The sequence below is a fragment of the Cyanistes caeruleus genome, chromosome 2 (genome assembly GCF_971803275.1).
Source record: "Cyanistes caeruleus chromosome 2, bCyaCae1.hap1.1, whole genome shotgun sequence".
Lineage (NCBI taxonomy): Eukaryota > Metazoa > Chordata > Aves > Passeriformes > Paridae > Cyanistes > Cyanistes caeruleus.
The window spans coordinates 62,812,604-62,837,930 of NC_141702.1; the positions used below are offsets into that span (position 1 = coordinate 62,812,604).

The 25,327-nt window shown below is 38.0% G+C and overlaps 1 long non-coding RNA gene across 1 annotated transcript; it reads right to left on the reverse strand.

The window, feature by feature from the left end:
- Window positions 1-15,750: 15,750 nt before the first annotated feature.
- On the reverse strand, window positions 15,751-16,623 carry LOC147654860 (uncharacterized). Its single transcript, XR_015282553.1, has 2 exons — window positions 16,521-16,623; window positions 15,751-16,340 (listed from the first exon to the last, which is right to left on the reverse strand). It is a non-coding gene; the product is annotated as an uncharacterized LOC147654860 (long non-coding RNA).
- Between the last annotated feature and the right edge of the window lie 8,704 nt (window positions 16,624-25,327).

The following is a 25,327-nucleotide window of genomic DNA, read 5'->3' on the forward strand; positions in this document are numbered from 1 at the left end:
CTCATGTCTCTCTACTCGAGGCACACCACAGCCTCCTCCTGTACAGGCTCACATGTGTGCATGTACAAGTTCTCAGGAGAACAATACAGGCACATATCTGTTACTGGAGCTTTGTCACCTTGTTCATTTTGATCAAGGAATACTTTCAGGAATAATGAGATACTGTGAGCAAGAGTTTCATACGTAGAATTGCAGATTCCTGGTGATGATTTATAAATATCAGCAAAACTCATTTTTCCTCTCTGTTCTGCTACAGACTTTGCTGTGACCCAATCAAGTCAGCACTCCAGTTCTCCCAATGGATGGTCCTTCACAAAGGTATGAGAGCAGTAAGTTCCCCACTGATCGGTCAACGCTCAGGTGTTGTGCAGGCAAAGAAATACAGCTTCTTTCTCTGAATCAAAAGGTTGAATCTGGTTAGAGCATGTAGTGACAGGCAAAGTGGGATGGCTTTGAACTGAAAGAGTGTAGGTTTAGAGTAGGTGTAAGGAAGTAATTCTTTACTGTGAGGGTGATGAGGCAGTGGAACACGTTGCCCAGAAAAGTTGTGGATACCCCATCCCTGGAAATGTTAAGGAAAGGTTTGATGGATTTCTGAGCAAACTGGTCTATTGAAAGGTATCCCTGTCCATGACAGAAAAACTGAAAGTAAATGATCTTTAAAGTCCCTTCCAACCCAGATGATCCTATGATTCTTTGATTTTCATTGATAGTACCTATCTTAGATTGTTATTAGACAATTAGCAGAAGGTTCTGAATGCGCTAAGATTGTTTGAATGTTTCTTCTTTCCTAATTATACCCTGACTGATGTTGTGGGTAAAGCAGCATAATTTTTCTTTCTTTTTTTTTCTGTCTGAAAATTGCACTTTTTGTAGAGACAAAAAATACATTGGAAGTTGTTCCTATCTTAGTTGTTATTCTGAATGCAAACTTCCTATAGTCTAGGGAATCCAAGGCCATGTATTGGATTATATCTATTTGAATATTTTTGGCTCTAATTTAGAGAGTTTTGTCCTTCCCTCAAACAAGAAAAACCTTCATTTGTAAATAGAAGCACTTGCAGGTCTTTTGTATATGACAAAGCTGAGGAAAACATCTTTGGGGATTTGTGGAAAAGTTATTTATTGTAAAAATAAATGCTCTTCACACATACTGGAGAATATATCTTAATTCCATATCAAAATAATACTGTTGCGCTCATGAGCAGTTCAACACCAGTACTCAAAAGCTTTGTAGACTCTACGATAGCATACCTAGTTCAGAATTATCAGAGCACCACCAGATGCAATGCATAGTAATCTTATTACACATTGACAGCTCACACCCTAATGGCTCTGATGGAGCTGTTATGATGTATTGTGTCATATCCTAATAGGGATATAGCACTAAAAACAGCTGTATCTTGACAAGCTCCACACAAACTAGATCTGAAGGGTCTATGGCTCTGTATGCTGACAGTGCATATAAGCCAAAAAAGTTTATATAAAATGAAAAATTAAGTGCTCAGGAGAGGTCTGCTCTAGTAACAATAATACTTTGTTCTTATCTAGACCCTTCTGTGTGAAGATATTGAAAGACTTTGATTAATTGAGCCTTACCAACACTCATGTGAGCTAGGAAATGTTTTAATATCCTACATCTCACAGTGAGGCACAGATATGTTCTGTGACTTGTCAAGGTCACCCTGCAAGTCTGTGACTGGGAACTCAATGTTCCTTGCTTCAGCCCTTACCCTTAGGCAGAGTTCATCTTCTGCTATTGTTTAGAAATATTAACAAACTTGAATTTCACCCAATTAGCATGTCCTTCAAAGACCATTTAGTAATGTAAATTCATATTAATTCCAGAACTAATCCTTCAGCACTGGTAGATAATAAAACTGATGGCTTTACCCTTGCCTTTCTTTAATTCCATTCATTAGATGGGTGATATTATTTGTATATAATTTTTGGAATTTGATTTTGAGTCAGGCTGAAAGCAAAAGAAAGATTTTGTATTCTCTTGCAGGTTGGTTCAGAGGTGTCACAAGCCTGTGCTTCTACATAATTTAATGCAGTCAGTGTGACTGAAGAAAGAACTGCAGGACCATAAAATATAAAAACAGAGAGACAGTTCAGGTGCAGTATAAAATGAGATTCTTGTACGGTATTATCCTTTGCTTTTGCCATGGGGAGGAGTTGAAGTTTTGAGCCTTTAAGCTCAAAATAAAAGAAAATCAGAACACAATATTTTAGTATAAATGAATATTTTAATATTAAACCTTGGGGGATGCTTCTGGTAGGAGACATTTAAGCCAAAGTGAATAGGAGATGCACCATACTCGTTCTCTATTGCTGCTGCTATACAAGAACAGGGTACAAAAAAGGCAAAATATTTTTAAGTATAATTGGTGGAGAATGCAACCAAGAGATTTGTGCAATAGAGTTAATTTCCTTCTCACCATGCTACCTCTCATGCTATCTTTCAGCAAATAATTTGCACTAACTCAAATAATCAATGTGCCAGCATTATTGAGAAGTGTACATGGGCATGAATTGCGCTCCTAATTTTCCCATTCAAAGCCTGAGCTGCCAAATACAGCCTTCCACCAACAAAGATGAACCTGAGTAAAAAGATACTATGTGGCTTCCTCCAGAGGTCTAGGTAGACAGTTTTACTTTGTTGTAAATCATACATATTTACAACAGAAAGAGTGAAAAACATACCAAGAGATGAGAAATAATATATTAAAAGACACCTGCACCTCTTTAGAGCAAAGAACCAATAGCCTATCACTTTCATGTCATTGCGCTAAAGCATAATAGATATTAAAACTTATATGAGGCTTACAAAGTCACGAAATATCAAAATGCAATGAGTAGTTTAAGACATGTGCTTGAGAAGATATAAATACAACAATTTCCACATCACATCCACTCGAGCTGCTTAATGGTCAGTACAGTAGGAGGAAAAAAGCCACGGCCTAAGGGGATGAGAGACTTATTGTCAGTTAATAACATTTCATGCAGCATATACATGTACACTTCCCCAAGAGAATTGCAAGAGGATAAAAGGATGAAGAAATAATAGATATCCCAGTGGCTCTTTTATACTGGCTTCTCAATTTAATCTAGTCAGCTTATTATGAAAGAGGAAATAATTCAGAATATATATTTTATTCAACAAATTTCTTCTCTAATCCAAAGGACAATTTTCTCTAATTTTTTTAGTATTCCAAATGATTTATGAAATGCTTCTTGCACACAATCATGGGTCTGAAATGACTTCTGAGATTTGCTGTGTAAGTATGCAAACCACATTGATTGGTGAGAGAGATAGAGAGAGAGCTCTGTACTTCAGTGAGTGTCAATTGAAAAATCAGGTACCCTATTTAAATTTAGTAATCCGTTCAGTCATTCTGTAGTTTAATATTACTATCTACTGATTATTCAAGGGAGTGAGATAACACAGTAAATTTACCTGCATATTGCTATTAATATAGTGAGTGCTTTGTGTCTGTAAGCCTAATTATTGCTAGGTGTTTTATGTCAGCATTATTTTCTATTAAATCTAAAACAAATAAATACATAATACATTTTATAAAACTATCAATTTATCTTATAGGAATGTTTTTCCTAGGACAATGCAGGACACTATTTTAACATGTTCCTAATTTTATTTCTAATCCAAACAGCACAGAAGCCCTTGTTTATCTTTGAGAATGTAAATAAAATCCATTGAGTTCATTGCATTATATAGGTGTTCTAAATGAAAATTATTTTCTCAGGAAAACAAAAATTATATTTAGCCAGCTTTTCACATAAAATTGCACTATAAATCAGAATGATTAACTACTTTTAAATCTTCATGCAGAATCCCTTTCACAGGTTACCAGATGAGTGTTATCATAGGCACCGAATAACTTTGAAATCCTCATTATCAAAAGTATTTATTAAAGGTATTATTAAAATAATGCAAGAATCTTTATTTAAACACACTGATCCTAAGCAACCCAAATTACCTGTAAGGCCATTTCTAAATGGAAAAACCTTACCTGGATTTCTGCAAACAAGATCTACTGGAAACCGCTTGTCTTTCATAATTCTTGAATGGTTCAGAATAACAGCGTTGCACTTTATCATTTGTTGCAATGTTTACTTGAAAGATCTATAGTATGCAACTTAATGATTTAAATGTTTCCTCTTTGCAACACAGACTTCCTGTGACCTGACAGCTAAAAACTTGGTATGGTGCATGATCCTTGGACCGTTCAAAATGAAGGAGGGATTGCTATGCCTCGCAGGTAGAAGAAATGCCAACATATTCCTTTTATTTGCCATCTGTTCATTATTTTCACATACAGTCTCTTCAAAATAAGAAGTTTAAAGTCTGCTATGCCCTGGTATTTGTTCTCTAACTCAATTGTATATGTGTTTCTTACCCTGGAAAGAAATGTCAACATATTTTGAATTATTTAACCCATGGCTCATAATCAGGTGGCTCTTCCTTACCACAAGCCTGTGGCAATATTACTTACCAGTTAGGTAAATAACATAAAATGTACACTGGACTTCATTTATTGCACTTCTATTTGCCTATGATATTTATTCTTGTGCACCCAGAAACCTATTGACTTGTTACCTTCTCCTTAATTTGCTGTACATGGCTGTGACATTAATCTGTATTTGTTACTTGTTTTACTGTCTAGGAAAACAAAATGACATAAGAAACTTCTTTCTCCTTTCTGCCAAGAAATCACTGGTTTTGCCCTTTTTGTATACTCAATTTTGAGCATTGCCAAACTTTTTCAGACTTGCAACTTGTTGATTTACCAGATTTAGCAGAACATATTGACTATCTTGATCTCTGCATAGAAATCATTATCTAATAGCAATACTTTCATAGTGGCTGAGACAGCCTGGGTACTGCAGAGGTATATGCAGCCTTCATCTGTGAGACCATAAAAAAGTCAGTCTTGTTTAAAATATAGATTTGGCATTAGTTGAAGAAAACACATATAGAATCCTTTGACTGAATAAGGGAAAAGGATAAGCAAGAAATGCCCCTGGGGTGCAGGTTAATCGTCATACAGCCCAGTACACTGCCTCCAGTAACAACAGAGACACAAGAAGCTTGATCACCTTCTGCTGTCTATTCCCCACATGGCTGTTCCCAGTGTGGGAAATGCTTTAATTAATATTGTCAGTGGGTACAATCCTGCCCAGTATTAAATAAACTAAAAGACATCTTTGTGAGAGAGTTATTTATGACTAACCCAATTCCAAACCTGCCAATAGTGGTTTCCTCCAACCTCTCTAGTGAGTCTCAGTTCAAGAAATTCACTATGTTAAGGACTACATTCACTGGCTTTAAACAAAAACCTTACTGGTTTCAAGTTTCCATAGATGTAGGATTGCATATTCAGTTTATCTATTGCCTGTATGATTTCAGGAACCTCAGTCATAACCTTCCTCAGCCTTCTCTTCTTCAAATGAAGTGTTCTAGCCTTTAAGTGTGTCTGCACAAGGCAGCTGTTCCACCATCTTGAGCATTTTGCTTGTTTTTCTCCATGTTTCTGTGGATTCAGCTTCTCCCTTCCTCCTATGTGAGGACAAAACTGCACACGATACTCAGGATATGGGCACATAAATTTTCAGATGCCCTTCTGTCCTCTTATTTCAGGCACTCTCTGTTCCCAAGGATAATCTCATTAACTTTTCTAAACTTGCCTAACATTTTTTGTTTGACACTGAGACTTCTGAAAAATGTCAGAGGTCCCTTTCTGAGTTTTAAGTGCCACTTCTTGGTTCAGCATCATGTCAGCATGGTTCATGTTATTTTTTTCTAGATGCATTTCTTCAGACTGAACTTGACCTGCTGACTTTGGGTCTGCTCAGTTTTATTTTGGACATTCTTGCCATTGAAGCCATTGGTATTGAAGGCAAATGGCATTAATTGTCAACAGAGAATTTATCCACAAGCTTGCAGAGTTCACCGTTTATTGCCCTTGCCAGAGCAGAGATGTTGATTGAAAGTGGTCCCAATATCAATTCCATTCTGAAATTTTGCCATTATTAAATCCTATCATGGATTCCTCTTCTTTAAAACCTTTCCTCCAATTCCATGGCAACACAATTTTGTAATGAGCCTTTGGTATGGAACCTGATCAAAGACATTTTTAAAAGCAATGTGTGCTATGTCCATTTGATCCCATTTATCCTTATTATTATTGAAAACACCCTTGAAATCCAGAAGCCATGTAAATTCTTCTAAACAGGTTTTTTTCATTCATACACATATATAAAGTCTTAACAGAAGTGGAAATCAGGCTCACTGGTTTGTTATCCCCAAGATCATCTCTAAAGCCCTTCTGACAGATGGCAGATTCAACAGCTGTCCTAGTCCTTTAGTTCAGTGCCCATTTGTAATGACATTTTACATTTCTTAGCCAGAAGTTTAGGAATTTCATATTCAGAGCTCTTGGTTTTATGCCATCTGGTCCCAATGACCTTCCTAACCTGCCTGACTGGTCTAATATTTCCTGTTCATTTACTTCAAATTGATCTATATCTTATTGACAATCTGCTACAGAAATGCATCAGGTGTGAGAGTCAGAGCACTAAATGCCTATGCAAAGATTTCACTGAGTTTCTTTACTGTGTCTTTGTTAGCCCTGCATGTCCCTTCTATGCCCTTGCCATGAAGCAGTAAAGATTAAGTCCTTGATGATCCTCACCTTATTAATTACCCATCTTTTTCAAGGATAAAAATTGTTTGCCCTGATTGCTGAGTGGAGTAAATTTTGTAGTTTGTGAACATAACCATAATGTATAAGCATGATGTGATCTTAAATAGAAATTCTGAAGAATATTGTTCTAAGGAACATTAGAACATAGAACGTAAAACATAATTTGCTGTTACGTACTATTTTCACAATCTACATAATATGCAAATAAAGACTTTGATATCCTTCAGAAAGGCATTGGGCTGAGATCATATGCTGCAAAACACACAGAGTTCACTTCCACAAAAGGTTTATCCAGGAGAATGAAAAGCTGTAAGAGAAAAATTAGATTCCACTTCAACCAAGTCTACAGCAGCTTCATCCCCTTCTTAATGGCTTTGGAAAAATTAAGTTCATACTTTTGGAAAGTAAGACTTCCAAAAAGATTAACAACAGTATCATCAAAGTCTGTGTGCTGCTATGTGTGTGTTGTTTCTATGAAGCAAAAAAAATTTTCAGCTTCAATATTTCATGCAGACTAGATTTTAGGGAAACAACGGAACATACAAGAGTGTAAATCAAAAGCACTCACCAACCAAAGGAGAAAGAGATATTATCAATTGCCTTTGGTAATTAAAGTGATGAGAGGAAATCTTTGTTATTTCCCTAGAACTACTTAAGCTATTGAAAGAAGATATAGTTCTCACACAATGCTTTTCAGTTTTAAAACATTTACAAACACAAAGCCGTAAAAATTCCGAATGATATCTAAACCGGCACAGGGAATAGTATAAGGTTTATATGCCTCTTATTGTGTACTTCAAACTATATTTTGGAGGCATGAGAGTGTTTGGGGAGTGATGAGAGAGTCAGAAATTCTTCACCTCAAATGGGTGTTTGAATTAGAATTTGGGAGCCCTAACTCCCACAGCTGTGCTCTGCTCATAACAACATTTTATAAGTTTGGCTCAAAAGTCCACAGGTCTGAGTTATTTTGTTCATGGAATAACATATTTCTCTCTGAGAAAAACCACCTTTTTCAAACCAAAAAATAAGTTGTTATTATTGGTTTATTTATTGTGAAGGCACATCAGACTTATTAAACTTTAACATGCATTATTTAAGGTAATTTTAGAACAGAATTTTCAGTTTAATGTTTAAATTTGGGACATATACCCAGGAAAAAATTTTCATGAACTCATGACACACAGTGAGAGTGAGATCAACCCTCAGAAATATGTCATAAAAACAGATGACTAGTCCCAAACAGCAGTTTGAAATATTTTTTTCAGCAAAATATTTTTGTTAAACCTCAAGTAGAGCAGAATGTACTAGAAAATGCTTATACACAAACAACTGAATGTTTCCAACTTCATGTATGGCATTAGTTCTAGTAGCCTCAACATTTCCACCTGATGTAAGCAGTTTTAAATGGATTCAGTCGATGTTTGAAGACCAAATACTGCTCTTCTCAAAGGGCATAAATTTCCACTATTCTTAATATTTCTTAAGAAGTTCCTTCATAAAAGATATGCAAAGATTTTTTATTAGCACATTGATTTTACTTAATGGTAGCACACAAAACAAAACTTTGGCCATCATCACTCCTTAAGTGAAAAGACAGAAATCACACTACCTTTATAACAGTCCATTAATTCACATCTGCACAAACAACTGACTGGAGTGGAATACTGAGGTAATATTTTGCATAGCTCTCTTAAACTCCTTTCTCAAAATCTGGGTTAACTCTTTGCTGAAGCAGAGAGCACTCTTGTCTTTTCTGAGACATTAAGCATAATTAAGCTGCATTCAGTAACTTAAAACCTGAAACTAGGTACTGACTACAGTTCACACATCAAAGTGCAATTTCTATACTCAAAATATCATAAAACATTTTGCCTAAATATCATAAAACAAAATGTCTATATATTTCCTGAAAAACTACAGAAAGCTTGAACAGAAATATAAACACTAAATCTAAAATTAATTGATAATGCCTCCTCAGCTTAACAGTATATGTTGCACATATATTCCCATGTGAGGTTTTTACACAACAACTTCATGTCTTATCTTTGGCAAACATATCAATACATTTACCTTTGAAGTCTATTCAAAGACAACTTCATGTTCTTTGTAATATACCCAAACTCTAAGGATTTGAGAAGACTGTAGTGGTGTCTGCTCTAGACATGAACTCTGCAAACAAAACAACTTGCAGTCTTCTCCCCGTCAGTCTTTGAACACACAGGTCCCATCCCAACAGGGTGTAGATGAGGGGTTTTGGTGAGATATGACCACCACTGCCTTCTTCCAAGAGTCATACAGACAGAGTTTCCGCGTATGAAGTAATCATGTCTGGAACTCCCTAAAACTATGACTCTGCATGTCATAAAAAAAACTAAAAACCTACTATATATAAGTTTACCTCACTGACTTCTCATTCTTTCTGCTCTCCATGTCTGAAAAAAACCAAAAAAAGCCACCAGCTTGAATTTCATTAGTAAGTCTGTTAAGCTCTTTAATCTCTGGAACTAGTGGAAGTTTCCCCCCTGACCTGCCAATTGAATCCACAAAATATACTGAGGAAAGTTTCCCTGAAAAATAAAGTTGAAATAACATACAAAACTGAGGAGTTTGTGCAAAAAATCTTATTAATGGACGGGACTCGGCTCTTGCTCATCTTTCAGACATCCTTGACTTTAACTCCAGCATCTGAACTACTCCCAGCTTAACTCTTGACTTCTCAGACTATGAGAACTATAATGTGAGTAATGTCAATATACTGCACATGACGTGTTGCAACGAAAACTGTAGTTGTACATGGAGTGAATCATATCCTATATCATGCAAACCAAAACTGGTGGATCAAAGATGAATCCCACTTGAATGGAAAGACTCTAGTACAGGGCGTTCACATTACTAAAAAGAAATTAGTTTTGTTTAAATTGTCTTTGTGAATGAGTAGGAGAAAAATGACATTTGGGGAATGGGAAATAGAGAGAACAGAGTAAAATCAGTTAATCCTGGATTTAGAACAGTTGCAGTAATTTAAGCAGAATTCAAAGGAATGCCCATAAAAACTGGGAACACAGCAGGAGAGCAGAACAAAAAGAAATACAAATTGTTTTCCACTTGAGAAAATTGAGGAAAAAAAGAACTGACTTCACAGTGTACAAAGAGACTATCCATGCTTCAGGAGAGAAACCAGAGGGACAGAGAAGGCTCTGGGACACACACTGGCCATTTTGGTGCAAACAAAATATCCATGCAACCCAGAACATCATCAACAGCAATGACCATAAACAAAGTGAAATGCAACAACATAATAAATTATACCCTCCCAGCTATTTCTAGCTATGGGGACTTCCTGATTCTGATGTTAATGACACTCAATACATCTCTCTTTTAATTAATTGTCCAGTTTCTCCCGTGACACATGTAAAATTACTGTATCTCAAACATATTTTGGAAAGGAAAATTCCATAGTGCTGTTTGTGACCCTGTCCTCTTGCAGTTCCATTTTAATGTCTTTTCTTATTAAACTGGAAGAAATGGAGATGCAGAGGTTCAGACCTTAACAATTGTGTCTCTTCTACTCTGCTTTTTTCACCAACCTTAAACAAAACAATGCTGCTAGAGAATCTGCACAAGATAACTACAGAACTGAAAAGTTAGCACAGCATTAATATTTCTCTTATAGATGGGGAAAGCACAATGTCAGATTTGAACCCAAATTATTTATAAGTGGCGTATGTCCTGTACAACCCTGACTATGTGGATTCCAACCAAAGTCCTACTACATTTGCTGCACCAGCTGACAAAAAGGCAACCTAGAAAGTGGTCAGTATTAGAAAGTTTTCATTCTAACAACCACCAGTTAGAGGTCAACTAATAGTAATGTGGCAAGAGATGTCAGGTAGTCATCTTCAACATTTTCAGTGACGGTGTGAAATTAATTTACAAATTAATAACTTTATAAAGTTAAAAAGTAGAAAGAAGTTATGTGGACCTAAAAGCTAACAGTGTTTTCTCAGAATACACAGGACAGGCAGAGAATGGCAAGATATTTACCATTCTCATCATTGCTATTATTATTATACCATCCGACCCATAATTCAGTCTGAAAGTGTCCTTGTTAAAGCAGATGTGGCCTGAAGGATAAACAACAGTACAAGTAGTCACCATTAGGGAAAGAAGGAGCTCAGCAAAGCCTCATGATTTGCTATCAAGGTTGTCTTGTTTTCATATGACCTCCCTTCTTCTGAATTCCCCTTGGTAAAGGTTACTTGCAAATGCCTATTAAATGCTGCTTCTTAACATTCTCTCTGTGCCTTGTCATTGTAAGACAAAACAAATGAATAAACCTTCAAGCTGACTGCTTTATTTCATCTTTTTTCCAGATTTCATGGGGATATCAGAAAAACTTGACACTGTCTTGAACCCTTCACCTCAGAATCCATGTGTTGTATTCCATATACCCCCTTGGGATTCATGCCCTCTAGTTAATCTTCTGCATGCAAGAAAACTAAATGCAAAGAGACCTTTCAGCTAAGAAACATATATGAAGACAAAATTTTATGTTTTCTACCCTTCTTAGTTTATATATATCAATTTTTGTTTTCTGTAGCTCATTCAGTTATAATACTCATTACGTTATTGTTCAGATCCCTAATTAAGCATGCTGTACATGGTGCCCTATCTGATGATACACTACAAAATACCCAGTCCAATAACAAATATTTGTGAACTGAAATTCAACCATAAAAGAAATATGAATAACACTTGTGCAAAACATGATATAAATGGCATATAACAACAACAAAAAAAATTAACTGGTAAGTAAACCTGAAAAACACCATGTGATGAAGTAACTGCTGGATAGAGATGTCAAGAAAAGGCCTAACAGAACAGAGGGAAATAGCATGGGATCATTCTGGATAAGAAATTCCAGCTGGAATCATCACAAGAATCCAACAAAGGGCACCTCAAAATATGGAAATAAACAATGGAAATTTCAAAACACACCAGATATTTTTGTGATGCATATCCTGCCTTCTCTACATTCACCCTATTTTCATATTGCTCTTCTTGCTAAAATAAAGGAAATTAGAGGGGAATAAATAGTTCTATACCTCAGGTGTTCTATATGGACTCTTGCATTCACTGCACATCCTTCAAAAAGACTTGAAGTTCAGTGCTTATAATTACCTACATTTCCATTGTCAGGTAAGATTTCTGCTGTACAAAACTTTCTCTCTGTTATGAATTGAATGCTTTGCTTGCACTACACCTTTTGCACATTTGATCAACAAATGTAAGACTTCATTAAATCTCAAAGAGCTTAAGCTAATACAGAAGGAGTTTATTTTTCTAGGCATGGTTTGCATTATAACTACCTGCAGTTCATTTTAGACCTGAAGTTTTATTTGCCAGGAAAAGAAAGGAATGTGCTTATCTTTAATATATGAATGTTAAATAAACATCTTTCATGAAAGAGATTTGTTATATTAAAGAGTATTAAAATTATATCAGCCAGCTCTTTTATTTTGAATGACTGCATATAAGTGAGGAAATACAGTAATACTGATGTAGAGAGGTATAAATAATAAGAATAGCTTCTCTCTCTCTCTCTGCAAAGAAAAACTCTATTATTTTACATGCTATCCTGACAGTCCTCCCTGGGATATAAAATTACTCCAATTCATAGCTTACTTTGGGTAAGATAATTTGAGTTTCTACCATGAGTATGCAACCCCATCTAATTTTCCGTGAGACCCGAGAATCAACCTCTCTTTTCAATCCTAGATCAATCAGGGAGCCCCAAATGTCCCATTTTCCCAGTGATTCTCACATTGTTAATGAAGGGAGAAAATGTAACTAAGCTTCTCTAACTGCCAGAAACAACCAGTTGCATGAACAGGATTTATCAGCTAACAAATCTATGGTTCACTAAGGACTATTAAAATTCTCCTTGGGCCCAACAGTGCTTAAATTTTGTAAAAATGCAAAGTATTTTTCTCGTACCTTCAGAATAAATCTTCCAGAAAAGCGTGTCATATGGGTGCTGGATGTTTAGAACTAATAATTTCAAGCAAACTGGACACACAAATTAAGTGTATTCGCCACCTACCCTACATCATGCCCTGACCTGACCATCATTGAGTCTAACTCTTCCCATTCAGAAACAGGAAAGCAATAAACTCTTGGGATGAGCTGTTATGTCAGTGAAGGCAGGCAGGGAAGAACTTCTGTATAAAACTTTTCCTCACAAATAGCAAAAAAGATAAGGCAACCACATAAAGGTACAACCTCAGAAAAGCAGAATTATTAAAAGATCCAGAGCGAAACCATTGAAAGCACTGGTCCCCCACACCAGATCTAGCAACACTCTGTTATACACTGGATTTTTAATCTTCTTAGGAGTTGCTAAGGCTCTTGATCACTGCTAATGGAGCATTTGTACTACATCAATATTATGTGCAGTTATTATCAAACAAGTATTGCTGTAGATCTAATGCTAGGAACTATCTGAAGAGTCAGGGTTCATCTGAGTTCAAAAGAATGTGCTACAGGTAATATGTTTTTCATATTCAGAACTCTGATAAGGTATTACTTCCATTTTTCATGGGGTTTTGTGGGTTTAGTTGTAGTTATTGTTTATTCAAAAAAAGTTTAAAAACATGAGTTCATCTGAGTTGTATGAAATCTGTTGCATACCGTTCTCACAGTTTTGTTAAAAAACAAGCAAGATTTAGCATAAAATTTTTTTCATGCACAGTTTCTCCCTTTGCATGGGTTTTGTTCCATGGAAGCTCTTATTTCTACTGGTTGCAGTCAAGCAACTCTAGATTACTCAGACGGAGAAACAGGTTTTCCAACAGTTCTATAAATCTCTGATGCTCCTCTGAAACTTCTGCCAACAGGTGGTAAACTGCTACCATTCACTGCAAACAATTTTGCAGCATGGGCATCAGGATGCTACACTAACATTTAGTGCAAAACAAATGGACTTGCAAAATTCCTGGGACCGCACAGTAGGCTTATTCCAGCCATGAAGCAGCCATCAGATGGCAACAGTTTTGTCACCACTAGTACAGAACGTAGTGGAATATGTGTCTTGGAGCTGAAAAGCTCCATAACACATTAACTATCCCCTGAGTCATGCCTGTCACCACTAGCTTTAAGTTTTAATTTCCTTGCTTTCACTGGTTGTCAGGGCTATTTGACTATATCTCTTTCATGTTTAATCAGCAGTACCAATGCTTTTGATGAGATTACGTTGCTAACCTGGTGCTCCAGGAAGCCACAAACATAGATGTGTTTATACAGGAACAAATTAAGTACAGCTCTTTACTCTGAGACAGAAAAAATAACTAGTCTTATGAAACATAACATCTTTAGCAGAAATGCTTTGGAGAGCTAGATTATCAAATGTAACAGTTCAGTGGTTCAATTCATACCTGACAGGCTTCAAAGAATATATATGCAAATTGATCTCCCAGCTGCAAGGGTAATTAACATGGGCTGCTGCAGGGGGCTCTTCTTCCACCCATTCTGTTTCATTATTATTTTAGTGACTTTACATTTTTCTCAACCCACTGTCTTTTGGTATGGAAATAAATTTAACTTCCTCCTTTATGTAAACTTCATTACACCACAATCAGCAGGGAGTCTAGCCTGCTGGAGGTGAGTGCGTTTGAAAACCAATATAGCCTGACATAAAGCTTAGCTCTGTACAAATACTTTCATTGTTGATATTCTTATGTGTATTTTTGTGGTTTTTCCCAGTACACTTCTTGTACTGTTAAAAGGGACTACAGTAAGCCCGATTAGTCTCTTGCACTTAAACCAGTTCAACAACACTGAGACAGAGCTAGCAAAGGATGAGGAAAGACAAAGGATCTTGGAACATGCTGCTTAATCCATCTTTTCCTAGGGCATTAAAATTGTAGTTGCACTCAAGCCAGCACACTTCTTGCCCCTCCCAAAGCAGGAAGGATATACAGCCTTAAGGATAGTAAGGATAGTAAAGATACAGTAAAGACAGTAAGGATACAGAGCACTTCAAGCAGTATTGGACCTGCTGGCCATGTACTGGGTCATGAACAGAGGAATGTGAGATGTGCCCTTTGAATTATACATTGTTAAATGTCCTCCATATGGTTGTGGAGAAGCACCAAAACTATTTTCCCATTATACAGTAAGAGTGAAACTTACAGGGAAACAATCACATTACACATGTCTGGGAAAACTATAGACATAAAAACATTACTGCCTTTGGATACCTTTCATTACTAAAAACTTCAGTTATGAAGCCATTTCTACAAATTATGAAGGAAAATCATATGTTAAATCATTTTAAGCAAATGTTTATGAGTAGATATAAAGCAACAGGTATATCTATAATTCAGAAGTGGCTAAACTTTCCTTTACAGAGGGCCACTTGAGTAAATTGATTTACTACAAAGATAAATATAATCCAGCCCACAGCATGTTTCCATGGTTCCATCTTGATATCAAAGTTTGATAATCCTTTTTTTCCACAGAAGCCTTTACAAGCTTGAAAGAACAGTGTTTATGTGAATTCGTGCATGTGCATAAACACACATCTATGTTAAATAAGGTTGGGGAAATCCTGTCAGCGGTTGTACTATTATGTTAAGCATTCAGGCAGTTTCCTCATCAAATCAGTGTCAGCTACAGAGAAAAACTTCAGTCTGGATGTTACTAGATCTAGGCCAGTGCCCTGAAGGGACAGGTCATGCCCTGTATTTATTCTCATCTGATGCCAGAGTGCTAAACAACTAGAGGAGCTCTTCTGCTGCCTACACACAATTGCATACCCAATACTTAACCGAGGTTAATTGTATGTATGCCAAGAGGGCTCTGGTGGGAGTGGGAACAGAATCACCACTGCATGGCTGGATGAGGCCAGCCCCAACCCTGGCTATCAATCCCACATCTTTCCAGAAAGTAAGTAAATGAACTATGAGATGGAAAACAGGAAAATATGAAACAAGAAAAGAGACAGAGAGCATGCACAGGCTAGCTGTTTGAATCAATTTAATATTTATGAAGATATATTGTTTTAAGCATTAACAGATGGGATTTTTCAGAAGTGCTTTATAGAATTAGGCATCCATTTTCCCTTGAATTTTATTGCTGGTTGTGAGTTTATCTTTTTTAACCTCTTTGGAATAGGCCAACCTTATTTTGGTCTGAAAAAGGAGACTTCATAAATTACATGTTGCCAATATGGCGAATTGCACCTTTATGAGGCAATTTCTGGCAGATTAGTTGATGTGCATCACCACAGATTCACATTCAAGTGATTTGGACATGGCCCATAATGAATAAGGCATTCCCAGCAACAGAACACTGATTTTGCATTATTATAAACCAGGGGTTGACAGCAGAATACCGATTTAGCATTATTATAAACTGAGGACTGAAAGTTACTGCTGCCTGGCAAGTGTTCAGCAATCATTTGTTGGCAGTCTCAGTTGAAAGGCCAAGGACTGGGAGAGCAGAGAATCTGAAAACATGTCTTTCTATATGAAAGTCTCTGCAGTCAATGTTGAGAAATACTTCAGTGCCCAGAGAAGAGGCTGAGGTTTAGGCTTCCCATCATCACTCCTGCATCACAGAAGAACAAAATTTGAATTTTCAGAGTGGACAAACCTTCACATCCCACAAAACTCAGGCTTTAAAATAATTACAGAGAAAATGGCAGACCTGTAATAAAAGCCTGAAATGCTGACAGGACAAGGAAACAGTCACAAGCAGAGAGCAGGAATTGGCTTTTTTTTTTTTTACCTCTTTCCAGTACTACTGTAGAGCTGAAAAGGATGAAGTGGCCAACAAAAATTCCGCTTCTGTAATTTTCCACTGCGTCTGCAGAATGGTTCTTTAAATGCCACTTGACCTTGAATGCAAAAATAATCTGTCCTTTATCTGTCATGTCTTTTCATGGCCTGGCTTAGAGCATCAAATTTACATCCTGCCTTACTGTGGAGCTTCTTGTGATAATGAATTCAAGCAAGTAGGAACCTGTGCTGCAGAAATGCATTCCTCTGTATGAAATGAGGAATGCAGATGCCTTTTGTCTGTCACTTGCCATTTGACTCTGACCTATGGGCACCACCACCCTGTATCAGATCTGGCCCAGAAACCCACCCCTCCCTTCCACTCAAGGCCTACATGTTTTACAGGAGTGGAGTACACAGGCTTCTGAAAACTGAAAACTCAAGTCATTCTTATGCAATAACAAACGTTTCTCCATTGTGGGTCTGTGGAAAACAGAACTGCCCTTCTACATCCCCACCAGCAGTGTAGTTTAAATGAAATTGCCCCAGAACAGCTGAGGCCACCGTAATTCTTATGCGCATTTTCAAAATCTCTGAAGCATCATGTGGAGTGTACTGACTCTCCCTGTTGAACACTGAGTTGTGAAAAACTGATGATGGCATCCATCCTATGTCCTCTCAGCAGCATCTAGTCTGCAAGCAACATTGCTGGGCAGCAGAAGCCACTGGGCTTTTTTCTGTGCAAGAGCTACTATTCTGAGATTCTTTTCATCAACTCATTAAGGCAGAAGAAACAAAGGTCCTCAACACCTACAAGAGGCCCCCAAACTGCAGATCTGAAACAAAACCTCTGATTAGACACTCTCCAGCTGATGTTGGGTCAGTGTCAGCAGAAAAAATAGCAAACTGCGTTATGCCCAGCATGCGCAGAATGGAGACAAATATATTGGAGAAATTGCAACTCACCGAGGGAGCAAAAGTGATGAACTCCACTTTCTTATTTTGATTCATAGCCTCAGGACCTGGTGAAGATATCAAGACATTAGAGACACATCCCTATTGTACCTCTGAATGGACTTTCTGGAAGGAATCATTCTATAGTAAGGAAACTGCTGCCAGGGTCATCCCAACTCTTATGGTCAATAACAATTAAATTGCAGACCAGCCATTAAGCTCCACATCCCCTTGTGCAGACCTATCCTCAGTTTAGCCTCCTCTTCAAGCTGAAAGTTTATTTATGCCTTATCAAAGCCACCTTTTTAAGCAGATGTGTACTTCTTCATATACTGTGCTATGAAGTATGTCTGGGCATGACTAAGTGCCCCAATCAACTGGCATTCTTCTGGCCAATATGAAGCTCTAGGGAATTTCTTGTAATGCCTTCCCTGACTTGGAAAGTATCAGATATGGGTCATTACAGATTAGCATTTCACTGACTCATTTCACATGTTTTTAATGAAAAAGTTCTCAGCAAGACCCAGCACCTGGACACTTTCAGGTTTGTCTGCTTCCTGAAAGATAGGAATGTGTCTTAAATAATGTTTTCAAGTTGTCAGATAAGGGGGAAAATAAAGCACAAACATTTGGGATGCATACATTATCATTGTATCAAGCTTTTTTATAAAATAAAAAGAAACATCTCCCTAACCTAGAAATATGTTGGGAATTTAATTAGTTTCATCAAATAGATGATTCTGCCCCTGGAAAGTGATGATGCATGATGGTGTTTCAGAATCTGGTTGATCTAACCACGATACAAAGTGCCAAGGAAAATTATTACTACTCTTGTGACTCTACTTCCTCCAGGTAGCTCAAAAATTCCTGCAGCAGGAGAAAGAGGCTGTTGATCTCATCCACCAGCCCAGTGCCTGCAACAAAGCCAAGTAGGAACATCACAGACATAATGACCTCCATGGGGGAGATCCTGTTAATCCAACAGAGAGCTGACAGCTTAAAAAGACCTGAGTACCCTTCACCTAAATGTTTCCAAGGGCTGATATAAAATGTGAAAGGAATTCTGTATCATTAGAAATGTTCTAGACCTCTTGGCACACAGTCACATGTGCTGGGAGTGGTAAGTGAGGGAGTTTGCAGTGTGATGCCTGCAGGTTGAAAAGTCTGGCAATTCCTCATGAGAGTCCTGCCCCTCCCCAAATAAGGACCTCTTCACTGCACTCACTATTATGGACAAGTACAGGTTAGACAGGTCTATAAAAGTGTTCTTAATCCTTGACACATGGAGCAGCCAGTGAAACACTAAATATAGGACACACCTTTGGTTTTTCTCAGATCACCCATCCCCAGCTGTTGCCAACAGCTGTACATTGACACACCGATAGCCATTTATCACCTGGTGGATGGCACGGGAGATGATGTGGCAACCCCACAGCAGGTGAGTTGGTCCAGTGTTTTCTGGGCTCCCTGGCAGCTGGGTGAAGTTAAAGCTCCTACACTGACTACTCCAAACTGTGTCACCTGCTGAGGATCAAAGCATTGGAGGATCTACCCTTTTCCAAAACAACAAAATTAGAGTTCCTTTGAGTCTTAATCTTCTTCCTGTAAAGCACAACTGGGAAACCTGAGCACTGAAACTGCATTAAAAGGCAAGAACCAAGAAAAAAGACAGGTGATAATGAGAGTTATGATATCCTGTGAAAAGAAATATATTTGCAGGACCAGGCCATAAGAATAGCTTGGAAAAACTCTGGGGAGCAGGGAAGGGAAAATGGAGGTGAAGGCAAGAGTGTGTTAGAACAATAAGTCTAACTATCATTTATTTGCTTTACTTGGTGTTTCAGTTCCCTGGATAGAAGGTTACGAACAAGTAGAAATAGCAGCTGTGGCATCATTTTCAAGACAATTCCTGGGAAGCTGCCCAAAACATATATGTCTAAGCAATGTTAGGGGATGAAAAAGCATCATCCTTCTCACAAGGTCCTGATTTTTTGCAATCATAAAACAGACCCTGCATTTCTCAGGTAGCTTGGGGCAAATTCCAGACTCCTGGTATTCTGCTTTTCAGGTATTTCTTATCAAGTTCAGATATGCATGCTATTTCTTCCTTACGTCTCACTTTTTGTCTGGAGATGACTGCAGTTCAGTCACAGGAGTTATGAAGCTCAGTGATTCAGCTTTCAAATACAAAGTTTTCTCATGAAGGATTAGGTCCTGTAAGTATCCATAGTGTGACATAGAAAAATACTGCAGAAAAAAGTGTCTAAATGATGTGATCACTTAAACTTTGGATGGATATTTTTACTCTTAATTTTTAGTACTTGAACTCTTAAAATAAAGCCCACATTGACATCTTCTACAGCCTTTCTTTATGAATCCTATTTCTCTTTCCTACACCAGCTTTTCGACCTTGACACCACATTTGTTTGCCTCTGCTCACTCACTTAGTGAGAACCAGAGTCAGTAGTTTTAAGCAGAGGGCTCACACCGAGATCCAGTGCCAGGTGACTTCCAGCCACAGGGCCAAAGTCAGAATGGTTTGGGCTGGGTTACCAAGTCCTGCTGGCAGCACCCCACTGCCCACATTAGCCACCTAATGTCTGCTGCTGGTGCTCATGCTTTTTGCCACTTCAAACAAAATGGCATCTCTTATCTTAGCACAAATACTGATTCTTCAGTAACCTTGTTCTTCTCGACCAAGGCAGGTGAATTCAGCTGGCAGATCAATGGGCAGTCTCTTTTGGGAGAGGAAGGGGCTGAAGGTGATAATTTCTTGATCCAACACAGCTAGATGAGGCATGAGAATGAAACTGCCGCTATTAACTGTGGTGACAAAATCCAAAATTCAAATAAGCAAAAATTTTCCCTTTTCCTGAAAATAGCTGCTTCATCTAAGTGTTAAAACAGTAGCTAAGAGCACAAAGATCTTTGCATATTTGTATAAATGGCTTTTTAAATGACAATATTATGATAAATTGAAAGCAAAAGCTTTATTATATACATCTATATTTCTATATAACTCAATTAGTCAGTTTCTATTAATATTTTACAGTATCTGTCTTCTGGGATTATCATATTACTTACATGTACATTCATACCCATTTAAAGATAATTGAAAGTTGTGATTAATACAAGGTTATTTTTTTCTCTTTATGAAGAGGAGAATTTTTAAACACTTTTATATCAGGATTTTATTTTTAAAAAAATTTGGGAGGGTTGTATCAGAAGGCTAATTTCCAAAAAACTTTTTCTGCAAGGTGTAACTAGCTTTTTCAAAACAGTTCCACTAAAGAGGCAGAAAAACTAGCCCTACCCTTCTGTTTTTATTGCTTATAAAACATTGCAGGTGCTTCTGGATATGACAGGGAAGCATTAAAAGCTTCTGTCAAGCCTAAATTTTGTCACCTCCCTGCCATTTTCCAGTAGCAGGAAGCTGTGGACTTAATGTTAGACATTGTCTGGTTTTCAAGAATAAAAATTTCTCCTCAAACCCTTTACAAAAAAATGTTATATAAAGTTGTGCCTTTCCATGCAGTGACAGAATATGCTTCCAGAACCACAAGAGTCTCCAGGATATTCTTCCCACCAAAAAAGGTAATTTTCTCCTATAAATTCTGTGCTAGGAGGATCTTGCACAAATCTCTGAGGTTCTTGTGCTAGTGAATGCTATCTGCTGCAGAACTACTAGGTGCAGAGAATGTTTGTAGACATGGATCCTACATCCCAAGATGCAAAATCTTGATTTAACTGGAAGAACTACATTTAAAAATAACACCTACTTAAAGCAAAGGCCGAGTGGCTACATGGATAAATTATATCTGAGAGCACAGCAGATTCCTGTGTGAGAGGAGGAGGAGGAGGAGTATTTTCAGGACCTGCAATTTAGCCACCACCAATTCCTGCTACTGTTTCCCAATTAGCCAAAAGAGGGGGCTAGTTCATTCCTTTTTTCCACTATTTTAAAAAACATGTTACTGCTTCCTGACCTTGGGTTATTGGAATATTTCTGACAGAAAATGAGCTGGAATCTTCTCCGGAGGCACCTTTATTACCAGCAGATTGACCCACAGTGGGGACCTTTGCTTTCCATTTTGCTCACAACACTTCCACCTGCATGACTGTGCTTCATAATAAAAGGCCTCCGCCTAACCACAGTACCCCACCTCTCTGCTAGACCATTTAATGGCATCAAATTAACTGCATCCAGCAAAGAGGACCTGTTGGACTGTGCATCTTCAGCAATGGGAATGTGCATTATACTGTTCTTTGCCTATAGCCCAGCAGAGAACCAGGAGCAGAAAAGTTGTTACGCAAGTTTCAGCATTAAACATCTTTGACTTATTGCTGTGATTATACTAATTGCTCATCTTCCTGGTGGGAGGTTGCAGGAAGCTGTTTTGAAGTAATCAAGCTGAGATGCAGTCTTCTATTTATAAGAGGCCTGGAAATTTTACTCTCCCAAAAAGAGCATCTAATTGAATCTCTAAAAAGGAGCAGATACAATTTCTCTTTCTCTTCCTTGGAATCTCACACGAGAGTTTGTGACTTCATTCTTCCTCGCTGTGAATGTCTGTGAGTGACGCTGCCTGACAGTGCTACAGGCAGTGCTTGTCCTCCCCTTTTCCCAGGCTTTGACCACACAGCAAAACCTCTGCTCCTCTGTAGGAAGTGCAAGGTCATCTCATAGAGCTACGTGGTTCCATATGAACGTACATATCACCCAACTCCTGAGTGCAAAAATAAAGTTTCTTATTTACATCAAGGTTTTTTGGCCCAAAGCAGTTTGTTTTTAATGTGATATACGAGTACAGCACCATTTAAAAAGAGTAGGTCCTGGCTGCCATACAACCACAGCCTCAAGGAAGCTCCTGCCTCAACTGATGGGAAAGGGTAACTTGGGTCAAGAACACTTTGATCTATGCTGATCACAATAAGGACCACTGAACATTTTTTCTCACACGAGTCCTTTCATAGCAAAAAAGAAAAAAGAAAAAAAAAAAAAGGCCAAAAGTCTTGTAGTTACCTCAGGAAAATGAAGGCAGAGCCCAGCACAAGCAGGATTTTGAGCAACATTTCTAACTGAACTATTGATAATATTTGTATGATAAAGCCAGGGTAGCCTTCCTCAGAGCAGCAAAATCATTCTGCTGAGATGAGGTTAAATTTCATCATAGATTTCTGGCAGGACTTTGCTGTTGTAGATAATGTTGTTCTGTTTGGGGTTTTTTTCCTAGTTTATGACTACAGTTTCTTGGTAAAACTGGGCACGTATTCTTAATAAGTTGTTCCAGGAAAGTCAAAACTACTTGATAGCAAAGGTTATGTTTTGCCCAATGCCTTCAACCAAAGAAAAAGAAAGTGGAAAATCTAAGTGAACTGTTCTGACATTTCTGAAGCACTTCATTTACAGGCACATGCAATAAACACGAAGGAAATAAAGAGATAAATCCACACTGGTACTGAAGGAAGCAGCAGAAGTGACTTTTTTTCACAGTAGGTTCGCTAGCAGGGATTTTACGGAGGCTGAACAAAACTCTGGTTAAAATCCCTCCTCAGCACAAGGGGATTTGAAGGCATGTGTTTCATCTCCCAAGGAAACATCTTACCCAGTGACTGTTCTGTAAGGTACCCTGGGGTAGAGAAAATGCAAGAAAGACAATATGCCTCTTCAGTCTATATTTGCCTTGAATATGAATATGTATTTATAGGAGGGGTTTAAATATTTATTAATTAATATGACTTAAGGACTTGGTTCTTTAAATTCTGTCTAAGAGCTTTTTTACCTAAAGACTGAAATATTTCTGGATGTAACCCCATCTCAACAAATACCTCCCAAAAATTGTACAATCTCAACAGGGCTGTTGATAGAAACACATCCCAGCTAGCACACATGGCAAGGCACTTTCCTGGCAGATGAGATATCATCTCAGATCACCTTTGGCAAAAGGATCTCAGCTGAGGTGTCCTACACCGTGAATGAATGCCCCACAGCTGAACTTTTCAGGGAGACGGAGTCATGCCTGTGTAAAGCCTATTTTTAGATATCCAGAGATACCGGATGCTGAGACACAAGAAAAGAAGGGTTTAGAGAGCAGAACTTAACATGGGAAACTGGCAGGATTAGGGACTACCATTTGATTGTTTTATTAGACAGACTCATAGGAGTCAGAGGCCAGGGAGAAAAGATTGGTCTTGAAATGGGATTTGAAGACAGTCAGGAGGTCACCAAAGCGAACAGCAGGGTATCTGTTACAGAAGCTGGTATTCATGGGAGAAAGACTAGGAGAAAAAGATTCAAAATTAAAAGTCCTCATCTCCTTCTATACATCATCACAAATCAATACAAAACAAGTAATTCACAGAAAGAGGCAATTCTGTGTGTTTGTTTGCAAGGCCTGATAGATCTATTGGCTGGAATGCCTATTGTTCCTATCCTTGACATGACACGCACAGCACAGGTATCATGATGTATATAAACCATGAAAAACTCCAGTGTGTTTCATTACCATGAGAAATGAAGGGACTGGCTGCTTTTGACAGCCAGTGATGCTATTAGCTAGCCTTTTGCGTTGGTAGCTGAAGAAAATTCAGTCAACATATTTTAACCTTCTGAGCAATCCCAGCACACTGTGATCTTACCAAAGCAGCTGATAACAACAGAAGTACAAGCTCTGCGTCAGACAAACAGCAGCTGGGGGAAGGGAGCTCTGCTCTCATTCCTCCCCCACGCCAGCCCAGCTTGTAGATCAAGCTTGTCATCCCTTTCAAGGCAAAAGGCATTGACAACATCTTTCTTCCTCAAATAACAGGGAAGGAAGGGAGCTTACCACTGCCCTGGGTTATAGAGTGGCAAAAATACACTAAAGCACTGGATGGCTGTGGGACAGCCCAAGCCTACCTGATGCTGGGACTCCAGCATAGACCTCGTATTACAAACTGAATTAGGCTCTGCTCCAAGACAAATCGTGAACTCTGCTGGCTTAATTTCAGCTCTTCTCTGCAGCCTTTCATTAGGAGTTGTAAAGGTTCCTTCTGAGCTCTTTCAAAGTAAGGAAACCCAAGTGGTCTCCAATTTCAGTTGTGCACTGTGATGAAAGTAGGCTGTCTGGGAGGAAAAGGGGGGTAAACTGGCCAGCCCTTTGAGTTCAGTCTGGGACTCACATATGTAGGAGTGCAGGAATTCCTCAGCTTCACATTTGGAAATGGGCCCGGGTCGGAAAGTAAAAATAGAAAAGTGTGTATGCGATTCTAAGAAGCTCAGCTGCAAGGAAGGGGGGAAAAGGTTTCCTGTAGACCTTGATTCCGACTTTTTTAGAAGTTTCAAGGACAAAGATGTAGCAGCTCCAGGGCTCCATTTCATTTTGGAAGTCATAATTCATTTTCCTGCACAGTGGAAAACTATTGAAAACTATGGAAAACCAAATGAAACTTTTCTCTTTTAATCTTTTTTTATCATTTACTTTAAAAAAAGCAAACACTTAGGCAAAATATCCATATGTAGTTTACATCGTTATTTTAAGTCAGGAATGCATTTTACCTCTTAGCCTTTCAACACAAGAAAATGAGAAAATATTTGGTAAATGAAGAGAATTATCAATTGATAGCACACTTTTTGTTTCTTTAAGCTCTAGCCTTAGCAGAGACCAGCTGTACCATTTCCCTCAGGGAATACAGTTCTGCTTCCTCGCTCAGATCCCAAAATGGGTGAAACAGGTTTGCATGAGTACATGTATCAAAGAGAACGGAGCTTAGGGCTGGATGCAGAAATTATGTCTATATGTAAAGCTCATGCAAATTCCCTGTAAAGACCCTCCACCTTGAGAAGGTAAGTACAGAGCAAACCAAGGAGTAGCAACATGGGAT